The sequence below is a fragment of the Heteronotia binoei genome, chromosome 5 (assembly GCF_032191835.1).
Source record: "Heteronotia binoei isolate CCM8104 ecotype False Entrance Well chromosome 5, APGP_CSIRO_Hbin_v1, whole genome shotgun sequence".
Classification (NCBI taxonomy): Eukaryota; Metazoa; Chordata; class Lepidosauria; order Squamata; family Gekkonidae; genus Heteronotia; species Heteronotia binoei.
The window spans coordinates 113,348,422-113,362,466 of NC_083227.1; the positions used below are offsets into that span (position 1 = coordinate 113,348,422).

The 14,045-nt window shown below is 44.3% G+C and overlaps 1 long non-coding RNA gene across 1 annotated transcript; it reads left to right on the plus strand.

Annotated features, from left to right (window-relative positions):
• The first annotated feature begins 580 nt into the window (after window positions 1-580).
• Window positions 581-9,400, plus strand: LOC132571508 (uncharacterized). Its single transcript, XR_009555395.1, has 5 exons — window positions 581-717; window positions 6,071-6,141; window positions 7,438-7,515; window positions 8,656-8,712; window positions 9,158-9,400. It is a non-coding gene; the product is annotated as an uncharacterized LOC132571508 (long non-coding RNA).
• Window positions 9,401-14,045: the final 4,645 nt, after the last annotated feature.

Consider the following 14,045-nt stretch of genomic DNA (forward strand, 5'->3'; position numbering starts at 1 on the left):
CTGTGTGATAAGCAAAAGACAAAGGGGAAGGGGAATTAAGCCTTTTCTCCTTTAATCTCAAGGATTCAGTGCATTTTCAGCTTTTCAGTAGGTGCATCCATCAAGTTTGACAGGCCCCGTGAGTGTGGGTATCGCAGGCAGGTGGCTGCTCCAGCTTTATACAGACATACATCTTGCTGGGAACATGTCTTTTGAAATCTCCAAAATACACCTTTGAACTGTACCCATTCTCTTCTGCTACCAAAGAGAATTATTATATTTATTTATTTAAAAGCTCTCACCCCACTTTTTCTCAATGCTCAAGAAGTCAGCTGTAGGCATGCAATTTCTGTAACAAAAGGAATATTTTGAACACCTGGGAGACCAGAAGCTCTATGATTGTGGGTGGCTGCACAGCCACTTCCTAAAACCTCCCTTAGGCAGTGGTGACCCCCCCACATCTTTAGGCTCTACTTTGTCTGAATGTGTTGGTCCAGACACACAGTAGCGCCAGAGACGACCGACACTCCCTTGCCCTATTCATTCAGACACTGAGCTGTCTGCAGATCCGCTGCCTCGCATGCAAAACGTGGCAGAGGCAGCAGCTGCTTCCCTATTGGCTGCCCCCGGCCGCATGTGCCAGCCCCTCACCATCTGAATGAGAGTGGGGACGGGAGAAGCAAGTGTAGGCTGCAAGTCCGGAAGGCAGGAGCCGACGGTAGCCCCAGCGATAGACAGGTAAGCGCGGGAGAAGCTGACTCTTGTTGGGGAAAGACTGCGGCTGGGCTATCGCTGATGGAAAAGGGGAGGGTCACTCAGGAAGTAAGGGGCTCTCTCTTCAGTATGAGAGCCCTGCAGTGGTAGAGGGCGCTGCGCGTGTAGGGAGCAAAGCAGAGGGCTCGCCTATCTTCACAGGCTCGGCTATCCCCGTTTCCTCTGTATAGCACTAGGGGATGCTGTGGTACAGGGATCCTTAAGGGAGGGGGGGGGGTCAAGAAGACTCCTCTTGGGAGTCTGGAGTCAGACTTGCCTTACCTTTGGGCTTCCTTTTCTAGTGTACAGTTAGTTTGAATTCTACTCACTATTGTAGGATGTTTTGAAGCACTGTGCTCCTGCCAATATAGGGTGGCCATAAATCTGGGGCCCTATTGATTTAATTGGGTAGATTTTGATGGGCACTAGGGATGACTTTCCTTAATTAATATCTTGGTCAGATTCTGTCTTCAGACCGAGCCTAGGTTCTACTTATTGCTCTATCCTGACTACCTGGGCTTCCATTCTCAGGAGCTATGATGTGGCTCCTGATTCTGAGAAAACTTCACTCCAAGGAGGAATCCTATAGGTACACCCCAGAGTCATAAGAAATAAAATAAAAGGGATGGGAGTGTGGGATAGCCTCTGCCTTTGCCCAGTTTGTGCCAAACAAGACATTTAACAAACCTGTGTCGGGCCGGGTTGCCAGGTCCCACCTGGCCACTAGTGAGGGATGAGGGGTAGGGTTGCCAGAGCCAGGTTGGGAAACTCCTGGAGATTTGGGTGTAGAGCCTGGGGAGGACAGGGACATCAGTGGGGTACAATGCTTCCACTCTCCAAAGCATCCATTTTCTCCAGGGGAAGCGATCTCCATAGTCTAGAGTTGATCCCCGAGGCCCACCTGGAGGCTGGCATCCCTAGGGGCCATCTGTGTAGGAGAAAGTGCTTGCACACAGATATGTGCAGCGTATCAGCATCATGAAGCCAGCCCTGCCCCCGCAGTCCACAAATGGACCTGATGCTTTCTGTTTACTGCACTTGACTTTTAAAGCAGATTCCCACTGTCCTACATGTGAAGTATACTTCAGCAAGGGAGTGTCTCTTTCTTGGGCTGGATGAACAAAAGGGTAATAAAATGTGAATTTAGCTCCCTCATCACCTTTGTACACTGCAAAGATGGAAAGGGGGTAAAGGACTGTTTGTTCAACTACAGAAATGCACTGTTTCTGCTAATGACCACTTGGCATTTCAGGGACTTTTCCACTGAGCAGTAGAAAAGAGTAATAGTCCAGTAACACCTTAAAAGACTAACGTAGTATGAGCATTCATGAGTCACTGCTCGCTTCTTCAGATCTTTTCCACTGATGAAAATGGCTGAGCTGAAAACAACATTTCCCACAACTGAGCTATGATGATGAGGAAGGTGGGCAGAAGGTAGAATAGAGGGTCAGGGCATGCTGCTTTCCTCTTTGTTACAAGTAGGGTTCAGTAGCACCAAAAAGCTCACAATAGGAAATGCGAGTGGGGGTAAACAGCAACCTTTTTGCAACACAACATTGTATGTTTTCTATGTGGTAATGAAGAATCACATGGCTTCCTCCTCCGGCAGCTGTAGTACCTGTTTTAGGGTTGGCGATCTGGCATACTTTTTTTTTTTGCTGTGCAATCTTTGGGTACAGTCCAGCCAAAGCTAAGCACTTTTATTTCCCATAGTTTTCACTGAGAGAGACTTATAGTGCCATCCTAAGTAGAGTTACACCCTTCTAAATCCACAAAAGTCCATGTGCTTAGATGGGTGTAACTGCTTAGGATGGCATTGTAAACCATGTGTTTAATTCTACCATTGCTGCCAGTGTGCTTTACTTTTGCTGAATTGTATGCCACATTTATTTTAAACTCACCTTTCATGCCAGGCAAGAGGTAAGTTCAAATGTACACCTAATGCACTATGATGATGAGTTTGCCTTGGCTCTGTACTCAATGTTTTGTATCCAATTATGATCAATCCAAATGGAATGTATTAAAGGGGTGTGAAGGACCAGTCAGGGTCAGCATGGTAAAAGGGACCACTTTGAATTTTTTTGTCTCCTTCTACCCAATACCTCAGAGAACTAAAATAAAACTATGAAGCACCAATAGCATTTTAAAGTTCAAAACCAAATAGTATGTTTATTAAATACAGAAGGCAAAGAAGGGAGGAAATAATAACTATTTGGATGTTTATGGTAAATCAGTTGGCAGGCGGGAGTTCAAATAATAAATGATCTGAGAACACTAGAAATGTTGGCAGGCTGAAATAATATAAAACAAAAACAAGCAGTGTTTTCCTAGCTCTGGAAAACACTCTAATTCAGAGAAAGATTTGTAAAAGTATATAAATTGCAGAAAGTCTCAGAATAACCAGCACATTCCACAGAACAATCAGCACAGTCAACAACCATCTTCCTTATCTTCACACCCCTTCCAACCCTCCCAGCAATTAACACAGAACAATGGTCACATTCAACAGCCAGTTTCCTTATCACTACCCTTCCAGGAAGCCCCACCAAACAATGGGCACATCTACAAACCAATTGCCCTTTCATCACACCCCCTCCAGCCTAGAAATAACAGCTCTCCAGCAGCCCTGGCCCCACTCAATGCACAGCAGCCAAGAAGGTCAGAGCACCTGCTCTGGCTGTAACACCACTGAGAATGTTCTCTGCAGCTGAGAACGAAACATCTGGAAGGAAAACTTTCTCCAGTAGAACACGGCTCTTGAGCCCGAAAGATTCTACAAACCCTAATGATGTTACCAGCCGTGAAAACCTGAAATCTTTGATTTGTAAAAGTAGTTTCAGGCTTTTTAAATATAAAAAAAATCCACACAATCTTTGTCATTCACTCAGAGGACTGTCTGAACTTGTGACAAAAATATTCCCACACAGACACTTTCCACTAGCACATATGTATACTTCTGTTGTTGAGTAATACCTAGGAACTAACACCCTTGAGTACTATCACACCAGCACCTCAATTCCCTGTGTTAAGTCCCACACAGCTAGTATCTCTGTCTTCTGGGATTTCTTCACAGCCACAAGAACCTTAGCCTCTCTCCCAGCTGTTTGTGTTCTTTGTTTGAACCAGAAGTTTGTTCTTTAGCACTGACAGGACTCCTCAGCAGAGTCTTAAAATTTTCCTCTGCTTTAGTGCCACCACCTTGAGAATTTTCCCTCAGAAAGAGCTTTGGTTCTGCCCCTTCTCACAAATTAAAACTCTCTCTCAGACAGAAACTCTAAATTCCAGTTCTGTCTCAGGAACTGAGCTGATAAACTGCTCTTAGCTTCTTTCTCCAGTCAATCTTCAACAGAACTCCCCTGTGAGGTGATTTCCCCCTTCTGGTAGCCTCCTTCCACTGGTCTTCCATTAATCTCCATGGAAGCAGCTCAGTCAATCAGAGTGAGTTGTTACACACCCAGGCAAACTGCTTTCAGTCCATCACAAGGGGCTTTGAGCAGCAAAGCTGGGGTAGATCTTGAAAAGCCACTGACAGTCAGAAAAGACAATACCAGGTTAAGATGGACCTGTGTTCTGACTGTGTCTCAATGAGAGGAAGTATGGTGCAGTGACAGGAATGTTGAAAAAGGACTGGAGAGATCTATGTTCAAATCCTAGTTAATCATGGTGCACACTGGGTGAGCTTGGGCTAGTTACATTCTCAGCCTAGCCTACTACGTAAGGTTCTTGAACAAAGTTTGAGTCCAGTAGCACCTTTAAGACCAGTAGAGTTTAATTCTGGGTATAAGCTTTTGTGTGCATGTACACAGAACCTTATGAAGTAGGCTGGGTGCCTCTGGACTCAAATTTTGTTCTTTTGCTTCAGACCAACACAGCTACCCACCTGAATCACACAGTTCTTGTGAGGGTGAAGGGGAACCCTGTAGGCCAGGGGTTCCCAATCCCTGGGCCATGGACTGGTACCAGTCGGTGGCTGGTTAGCAACCGGGCCATGAGTTGTATAATTATTTCATTATATATTACAATGTAATAGAAATAAAAGAGCCCCATGGCGCAGAGTGGTAAAGCTGTAGTACTGCTGTCTGAACTCTCTGCTCATGGCCTGAGTTCGATCGCGGCGGAAGCTGGTTTTTAGGTAGCCAGCTCAGGGTGACTCAGTTTTCCATCCTTCCAAGGTGGGTAAAATGAGTACTCCGCTTGCTGAGGGGAAAGTGTAGATGACTGGGGAAGGCAATGGCAAACCACCCCACAAAAAGTCTGCTGTGAAAACGTGAAAGCAGCATCACCCCAGAGTCAGAAACGACTGGTGCTTGCACAGGGGACCACCTTTACTTTTTTAATAGAAATAAAGTGCGCGATAGTATCATCCTGAAACCATCACCTCCACCCTCCCTCCCCACCCGGTCCATGAAAAAATTGTCTTCCACTAAACTGGTCCCTGGTGCCAAAAAGGTTGGGGACCACTGCTGTAGGCTATCCTGAGCTATTTGGAGTAGGAGTGAGATGGAAACCTAACAGGTAGATATCTTCATATGGCATAAAAATAGTAAAGACAATTAAATGGGGCAAAGTGAAATGAAACAGGTGCACCTCAGTATGAAACATATTATTTCTTAGCTTGTCCTGATTCTTTGTTGAAAGTGATTGTATTCAGGAATAGTTCCTGTCATACTAAAAGCACCTGCCAACACAACTATGCCGAATGAAGCTCTAGTATCTTTCTCTGGGGTTTATATTTTCCCAGTTTCTTCTTTCAGAGATTATCTATTTAATATTTTTGTCTCTTTCTTGGAAAAGTTCATTGCCAAATCAATTACAGCTCAGTCCCCATCAGCTGTGGCTTTTGATAATCTCGTTGGCTTGAGTTTGCAGGGGCATTTTTAGTCTGAAAACTAGATTAACTCAGCCATAAAAGAAGCTGGGATGATTTCCTAGGTGGTATAGATTTTGATGGAAACACACAACCACTGCATAATGTATAGTAAAAGGTGTCACAGTAAACACTGCTTCCATGCTGCCATGTAGGAGTCACCTCTTCACCCAGGAGCAGATGGAAAATGTCTTCATAAGAGCACAGCCCTTTTGTGTTTAGTGCAAAAGGGGCTGTCCTGTTACAGAAAACCTTCTGCTTAAAGTAGTAGTTCTGCTTGCATTCTGAGCACTCAAATGTAATAAATTGTTTCTGGGAAAATGGGGAATTTAATCCATGTTCCTTTGATGTTAGTGCCACTACTAATGATTCGGTTACTTTTTGATGTCTGTCATGCCAGCCCTACTCTTGGCAGAGACCGAGAGAAAAGAGCAGGGTGAGTAAGATGATGATTTGTGTTTTCCTCACAAGAATCTTCCTTCTGGCAAGAGAAAGACCTCAGTACTACTCACCAGGGAGAAATCATGGACCTGAACTCAAAGGTAATGCAAGGAAGAACTCATGCTGGGGAGACTAAAATCATGTTTCAGATAAATTCTTTCCAAAGGGTCTGTTCACTCCCTCATTAGAGATGGTGTTAAAGATGCTAAACAACTTTGAGGAAGAGACCAAACTATGTTTGGCTGTTCTCAACCAGAGCAAGGGCTTTTTCAGTCCTGGCCCCAACCTGGTGGAGCTCTCTACCAAATGACATTCATGCCCTGCGAGACCTAATGCAGTTCTGCAAGGCCTGCAAGGTAGAGATGTTCTGCCAGGCCTATGGTTGAGAACAGCAATGGTTTCCACCTTGCCTGGCTTCTCTTCTTCTGTCCACTCCTCCACATAGTAGTGATAAAATTGATTTATTTTAACACCATACAGAATTGTTATTTTGTTATTGTTTTAATTATTTAACTTGATTTGAATGTTATTGAAACAATTGTTCACTGCCCTGAGTCTTGTTTTCAAGGGAGGGTGGTCTATAAGATGGATTTATGAATAAATAAATTTCCAGTCCTTGAAGGCTGGAGCTGCTGTTGTCAGGGGAGAGATCCTGAATTGCTAAATCTTTCTTAGTTAGTGTTGAGTTGCTATAGAGACTTAGCTACACTTATTGAGGAACTTAGCTACACTTATTGAGAATCCCATGAAGACATCTAAATTTCTGCATCATTCTGTCTAGCTGTTAGGTAGTATTATTCTTCCCATTAAATGACAGCCAATCCTCTGTACCATCATAGGCAATCTCAGGAACTTTGCATACAGCAACTACCAGAAAAACAGTATGCAGCATGCTCTATGACATTCAAGAGACTATGTGACTTGTCTTTTGAATCACATGGTTTTGTCTGCTTCCCTAAGTCACCTCTTACAGAAGGCCAACGCAAGAAAATATTTTGCTGTAGGTAGGCCATGTATAATGGAATGAGGAATATGCAGAGCATGCATATTCTATCTGTTCAGTTGGTCACATTCACTCATATGGTTTATGACACATGAGAAAGGCTTTGCTGTGGAAAAATCTTATGCATTTGAATAGTCACACCATGTGGCATAGTCAGTTGCATGGATCGCTCTCACTATCCAGCTGGACATAATCTGATGGATATGATCAATGCAACTAGCCTGGCCCAAGTCAGATGCACAGCTCAATGGTATGGAATGTCACCATAAGGTGTTAGCAGGACCTTTGAATGGTGCACCCATGAATCCTTTCCATTGGAAGTGGAGGTACCAAAGAAGGGTAAGAACTTTAAAAGCATTCTCTCCCAATCTGATGTGCCCTTTCTGTGCCACAGGAACAGCCCACCTCCCCACAAAAGCAGGGTGTCAAAGCTCGGTCCAAATCCACAGAGGAGATCCAACCTGCCAAGAAGGTAACCGTGCCAGCCCAACTCCACTTGAGTGAAGAGTCCAGAATGCAGGGTGAGATTCACAGGTGGTCTGTTAGATGTCTGCCTGGGAGTAGACAGGTTCCAGTTATTAGGCCAATGGTTAAGCTGAATATGATGAAGAGAAGGTTATGCCAAGGATTCAAGGATCAAGTGTTAAATCTGATAACAAACCCAGCACTTGGTTTAATAAAGGCTGGTGTCACCAACTGCTCCCTTCAGATTAGCTGTCTTCATAGTGCTACAGCTTAGAAACGAGCTGTGTTCCTTGGACAGTCAGTCTTGATCTTGAATCCCTTCACCCTTGAGCCTGTAGTCAATAATTTCTTGCCTTGCAAGCAGGTGAGCCTCCTTTGGAACACCCAATAGTTTATACCAGGGGTGGCCAAACTGTGGCTTGGGAGCCATGTGTGGCTCTTTCACACATATTGTGAGGCTCTTGAAGCCCCTATTACCTCGTTGGCCAGCTTGGAGAAGGCATCTTTCTCTTCAAATCACTTGTCCAAGCCAAGCCACCCAGCAGCTTGAAGAATGCATTTAAAGTTGCTTTATTTCACCTCTCCCTCCCTCCCTTCATCTATTTGCTTTCTTTCCATTTTCCCTCACTCCCTCCCTTCCTGCCTTGTGGCTCTCAAACATCTGACATTTATTCTATGTGGCTCTTGTGTTAAGCAAGTTTGGCCACCCTTGGTTTATACTGTGTTGCCTTGTCAAGTGGGTGGAGAATTTCTCTGGAACCTCATTCTACAAGAATCTGGCCTCTGATAAGGTAGTCTCCTGGGAGGTGGCGGCTTTCCACCCTGGAGTCCAGTAGGCTTCCTGGAAGGAAGTTCTCTCTCACAGTCTGAAGAATAAATTGGGGTCTTAGTTGGGGTGGCTCATTACAATAACCCTACTGTGTATAGTCAGGCCATATGATGGAGTGGAAGGCAGAGGCCCTGCATCCTGGGTATAAGTTTCTAGAGCAAAACTATGCCAAAGCCAATGCTAGGGCAGATGCTCATTCTCCTACAAATTTATTGGGACAGGGTTGCCCCTGCTTTATTACTATGTCTGGATGGTAGTGCAGACTACGCTCTAGGCTGAAACAACTGGGCAACTTGGCTGACTTTACCCTCATTACAGGCCTTCCACACTCCCCAGAAGTCCTTACCAAACCAGATGGATGCAGATGAGTCCAAGGTATATTCACTGCCTATCTAAAGATGATAGTTTCCGAAGTGGAACAGATCCATAAATGCAGGATAATTTATTTGACAAAACAAGGTATCTTTTGCTGCATTGTAGAATGTGACTGTCCAGAAAAATAATGGTACTTTTCAGCTGGGCTCTAAGAAGGATTTTTTCCAAGACAATAATTTTATGAGGACTAGAGATGTTTCTTAAGAGGGTGGGAGGGTCCAAGAAGTGTCAGTGGGGAAATGCAAGGAGACTTATAGGGGTGAGAGAAATGGCATGGTTTTCCTTGTCTTGTGCTGGCAAGAAGGGATTCCACAAATTGGGTTTCCATAAGAAGACCAGGCGTTTTCATAGGAAGAAAAAGCATATTTACTAGTCTGAGCTTCATTGGGTTATGGAGTTTCTATGTTATCTCTCCCTGCCACTGAATGTGTCCTTTGCTCTACAGGGTTCCTGTCCTGTGCCAGCACCCAATACTGCTCAGCAGCAGCAGCAGACCTGAGGAACAGGTCATGGTTGTGAGAAGTGAAGTTGTGACTGTTCCTTGTGCTCCTCCTTGGCCCTGGTGTGTTACGTGGGCTTCATGCCCTTGTGGATGTCACCGTGGTGCTGTCTGTCCAGCTATTTCTGTCTGACTGTCTGTCCCCCTTTGTGATATGAAATCTGGGTAAATAAAGCTAGTTGGAATCTGTTTTATTCTCATTGGTCACATTTATACAGTTGCTATTTGAAGAGAATGGGGAGGAGGGAGCATGGGATTGGAGACCAAACTTGCTTAAAGACCTTGCATGGTTGTCTCCTGGTGACACTGCTAGTCTCTTGCTTCCCATCTATTAGGTACAGATGGACATCATACAAAATAATGTGTAGGATTATTTTATGAAGATTAAAAGTGTAATTGGTGTGCGCTTGAACTGATCACCCAGAAAGGCCCTCAGAGTTAACATCTCACCAAAATACCAAGGTATCTGCCATGACAATCTTCTTACATAGTTCTAGTTCCTGTTGAAGAAACTGGTATCAATTCCAGCCTGGTTTATTCTTCTTTTGATCTATTTGCTGGAAACACCACTTTGTGGAAGTGTGGGATCCCTTATTTGGTAACTTTTGAGCTACTAACACTTATTAGCAATTTTCAAGATAAGCTCTTGCTCCACCCCCTTTTAGAAACAGTTCGAATGTATAAGGAGGAGCTTGGCAAATCCACATCATATACCATCTTGGAATGCATGTGAGGCACTCCCTCATCCAAGTCTTCTATCATGTCTAAAGTTAAAAGTTTTTAGACCCATGAAAAGTTGACATGGGGCTGTTTTCAGTCAAGAATCCCTCTACTGTAAGTGGAACTATCCCATGAAAGGGCTGTACCACATGTCCCTCCCAAACCTATGAATCAATTCTTAACTTCCTCAATTGAAGACAATAAAATTGGAGAAACCTCCTCTTAGCTTGCATGGCACATGCCTCTGGGATAAATGGTTTTTCCTGAGGGGGGTGGGGAATAGATATACTGCCATGCTGCAAACCAGAGAGCACAAAAGAGGGATGATTCACTGTGTGTCCATAGAACAAGATGTATCATTAAAAAAGTACTGCCACAGCCTCTACCTTTTTGCATCATATCCCTTGACTTTGCATGATAGAAGGGGGTGGGAGGCAATGTCTACAGGCAGACAGTGTCAATGAAATGTCATAGCACTGGGCCAGGACTTTGGTCCCAAGTCAGTCAATGAGTGATAGGCCAGGACAAAACAGGTTAATGATTGTAAGGGGCTCTGGAAAGAGTACTGCTTGCTCCCTGAGGTGGACGCAATGCTAGCATGTCTGAACAGGTACATGCAGATGTTAAACACAGCTCTCTGCGCCAGTGTTCTTCCCACTGTTATACAAAGTGATCCACATGCCAGAGATCTGGAAGCACTGTAGAAACAAAAGTTGCTATCATTGTACTGATTTCAGCAGTAGGTGAAATGTCTGTGGCCTTGGGGAATTTCTCATGAGTGTTGCAGAGTATATGACTTTGATGTGCACTTACTAGCAGTGCTTTTACATTTATTTGAAATGCACAACATGAAGCAGAGGAAGTCCTCAAACCCAAAATTCCTAATTTGTACTTGCCTGAAATCTAGAATTTCCCTTGGGATGCATTCCTCTGTTGGGCACAGTCAGAGCAGCGGCATGAATGTCGATCATACCAGTCTGTCTATCTACAAAGGGTTTTAAGTTTTCTTTTTGAATTATTCCTTATCCCATCAGCCTTAACCACAGTGTTAATGGGGTTTTTAAAAATGATTTTGCCATCTGTTTGCAGTCAATGCCAGACATGAGTTTCAAAGGTTCTTTCCTCACTCTTTTGAGATGCTGCTCATATCCCCAGATAATAAAATATGGCTATGGATATTTCTTTTACAATTGTTTAAGAAGTGTCTTGAAAATGGAAAGAAGCAGCCAGTTATCATGGGAAGAAGTGTAAATGATAGAAACTATGCACAGTGCATGAAACTACGATCTACGGTTGACTGTGATCTTTTGACCCATTGCCTCACTGACGTGGGGATACGAGGGATTGCCTTACAATGACTTATTTCTTTTCTCCAAGGTCAGAGACAGAGAGTGGCACCTGGGGAGAGGATTTTGCCACATTACCCTTTGGTATGTGGCATTGCCCAGGGGGCAATCCTCTCCCCTGTGTTATTTAGCATCTGCATGTGCTCTCCTTGCCCAACTGGTCTGGAGATCTAGGCTGGGGTGTCATCAGTGTGCTGAAAGTTCTGAAAAAAAATGTTTTAAAGTTTGTGAGAGGCATCCATGTGTTTTTCCTTAATTTCCCTCTTGAGAGTTCTGATACCTCTTTTTCCAGAAAAAAAGCTCTGGATACAAGTAAAAGAGGTGAAGCTGGCTACATGGGCTACTTCTTGTAAATGGGACTCTACTTCCTGCCATTGATGTTAAGAGCTTGGGAGTATTGCTGGATCCTGTGTGCTGCTGGAGAAACAGGTGTTCACGATGGGGAAAAATGCATTTTCTAGCTACATCAAGCTAGAACTCTGGCTCCATATTTGTAAGTGTATGTGACCACACTGATCCATGCTTCCATAACCTTTAAACGAGATTACTATAACACACTCTGCATGTGGCTGCCCTTAAAGATGATCCAGAAATTTCAAATGGTGTGAAATGCAGCAGATTTTTTTCTATCTAGGGCTAGTCAGTGAGACCATGTTACTCCTATTCTGAAGTCTCTTCACTGGCTGTTGATAAGTTTCCAGGGCCAATTGGAGATGGTGGTGTTTACTTTTAAAGGCATTCATCACCTAGGGGTCGCAAACTTGAAGGACCTCTTCTTACATCTTCCTGTGATGCAGCTTTGATCTTCCCAGAATGGTTGTTAGTATTCCCCTCATCGAAGGATCATTTGGCAACAACCAGACTCAAGTCTTTTCAAGGGCCACCAAATGCCTCTGGAACAGACTCCCAGAAGAGGTAGTCCTTGCTTTCCAGCAAGGCTGTGAAACAGACCAGTTCTGAGAAGCTTTGGGTACAGTCTGAGCCTAGACAGAGGGTGAATGTCTGTTGGTGAATAGCATACTGTGATTTTGGACTGATTGTAATGCTTTATGTCTGTTGTTCCTAATGTCTGTTTTATAAAATGGAATTCTATATTGTTACTGACCTTGAAATGTTCAGGAGAAAGGTGGACACATAAGAAATAGAATTCTAGAATCAATACTTCAATACTCTTCCTATCCCACAACACTGGCAACTCCACTCATCTTTTCCATGCTACAAGTGTTCTTCAGGACGATACATTAGTGGAGTTTGGTACTCGGCCTCTCAGAATCATTCCCACAAAGAGTACCCCTCTGGCTATTCTAGAGCTTGTCAGGTGGATGGAAAGTTGGCTACCAGAACACAGAAACAAGTAATGATAAACAGCAATGAGGGTGGAGTTTGGGCACAAGGATTGGAGCTGAGGTTATGTGGGTTTAATGTCTTCAGGGGCTTCAGTAAGGAAATGCTACAAGCAAGATAGAATGGCAAGGTGGGGGGGGATTATACTGAGAGAATTATCTCTTTTTGTTTGGGGCCAGTTGCCAGAATAGCAAGGGGACAAGACTGCTTTTTCTCCTTCAGCAATTTCTTTTTAAAAAGCATACAAGTGGCTTTTGCATTGGGTTCTGGACCCACCAAAAACCACTGAACTTCATCCCTGGAAAGGAAGCTGGGCTTTATCCACATATTGAGAGCCAGCTTGGTGTAGTGCTTAAGAGCAGCAGACTGTAATCTGGAGAACCAGGTTTGATTCCCCACTCCTCCACATGAAGCTAGGTGGGAGACCTGGGGTCAGTCACAGTTCTCTCAGCCCCACCTATCTCACAGGGTGTCTGTTATGAAGAGAGGAAGGGAAGGCAATTGTAAGCCAAGACTCCTTTGGATAGTGAAGAGTTGAGTATAAAACCAACGCTTCTTCATCTGTCAAAATGATAGCCTCCACCACTAGCATTCAGTGGATCCTCCCCAGGTCCTGCCCAAATGGCAGATTAAAAAAAAAAAGAAAGTTGGCATTTAATAAGGTTGCCAACTCTGGGTTGGGAATTTTTTTTGAGATTTGGGGGGTGGAAACTGGGAAGAATGAGATTTGGGGAGGGGAGGGAGCTCAGAAGGATATAATGTCACAGAGTCCACGTACCAAAGTATAAGGGTGTGGCCACAATACAGGCTTCGGCATGGCTCTAATTTCTCCTGAACTATTTGTTCCAGATAAATGTGATCAGACTGATCACTGACGACTGCTGCTGCAGTTACCGCAAAGAGGGTGGGAGGGCAGGTTTGTTTTTTCAAAAGTCTACTTTGCGCATGTGCATAACCACTTACTTGCTGTTGGGCAGTTACGCACATATCACTAACAGCAAAGAAAAAAAAAGTTGGCCAGAGAGTGGAAGTCAGACCTCCTAAAGGGCTCACGTGTGCTATGGAGAGATCAGATGCTGAAAACACTGGACTTTATCTGGTGTCAGGAAAGTCGGGGGTGAGGCTGGGTGGGCAATGAGAGGGGAATGGGGGACAGATGCGGATGTCTGGGTGAGCACTTTAAATCCATTGGGGAAAAACAATGACAATGGAGCAAAGTGCTCGTCTTACCGCATCCTTAGTACCCAGCCCCACCTGGAAGTTTGCCACTCTACAGATGGCAACTCCAGGGAGAAATACTGTGTGCAGAATGCAGAAGTATTGCACGGGTTCCTGCTCTTCTGCATACGTTAGTACTTCTTGAAGCATCTGAAGAAAGAGTTCTGACATCATATAGTAACCAAGGGAGCAGAGAGCATGATGGG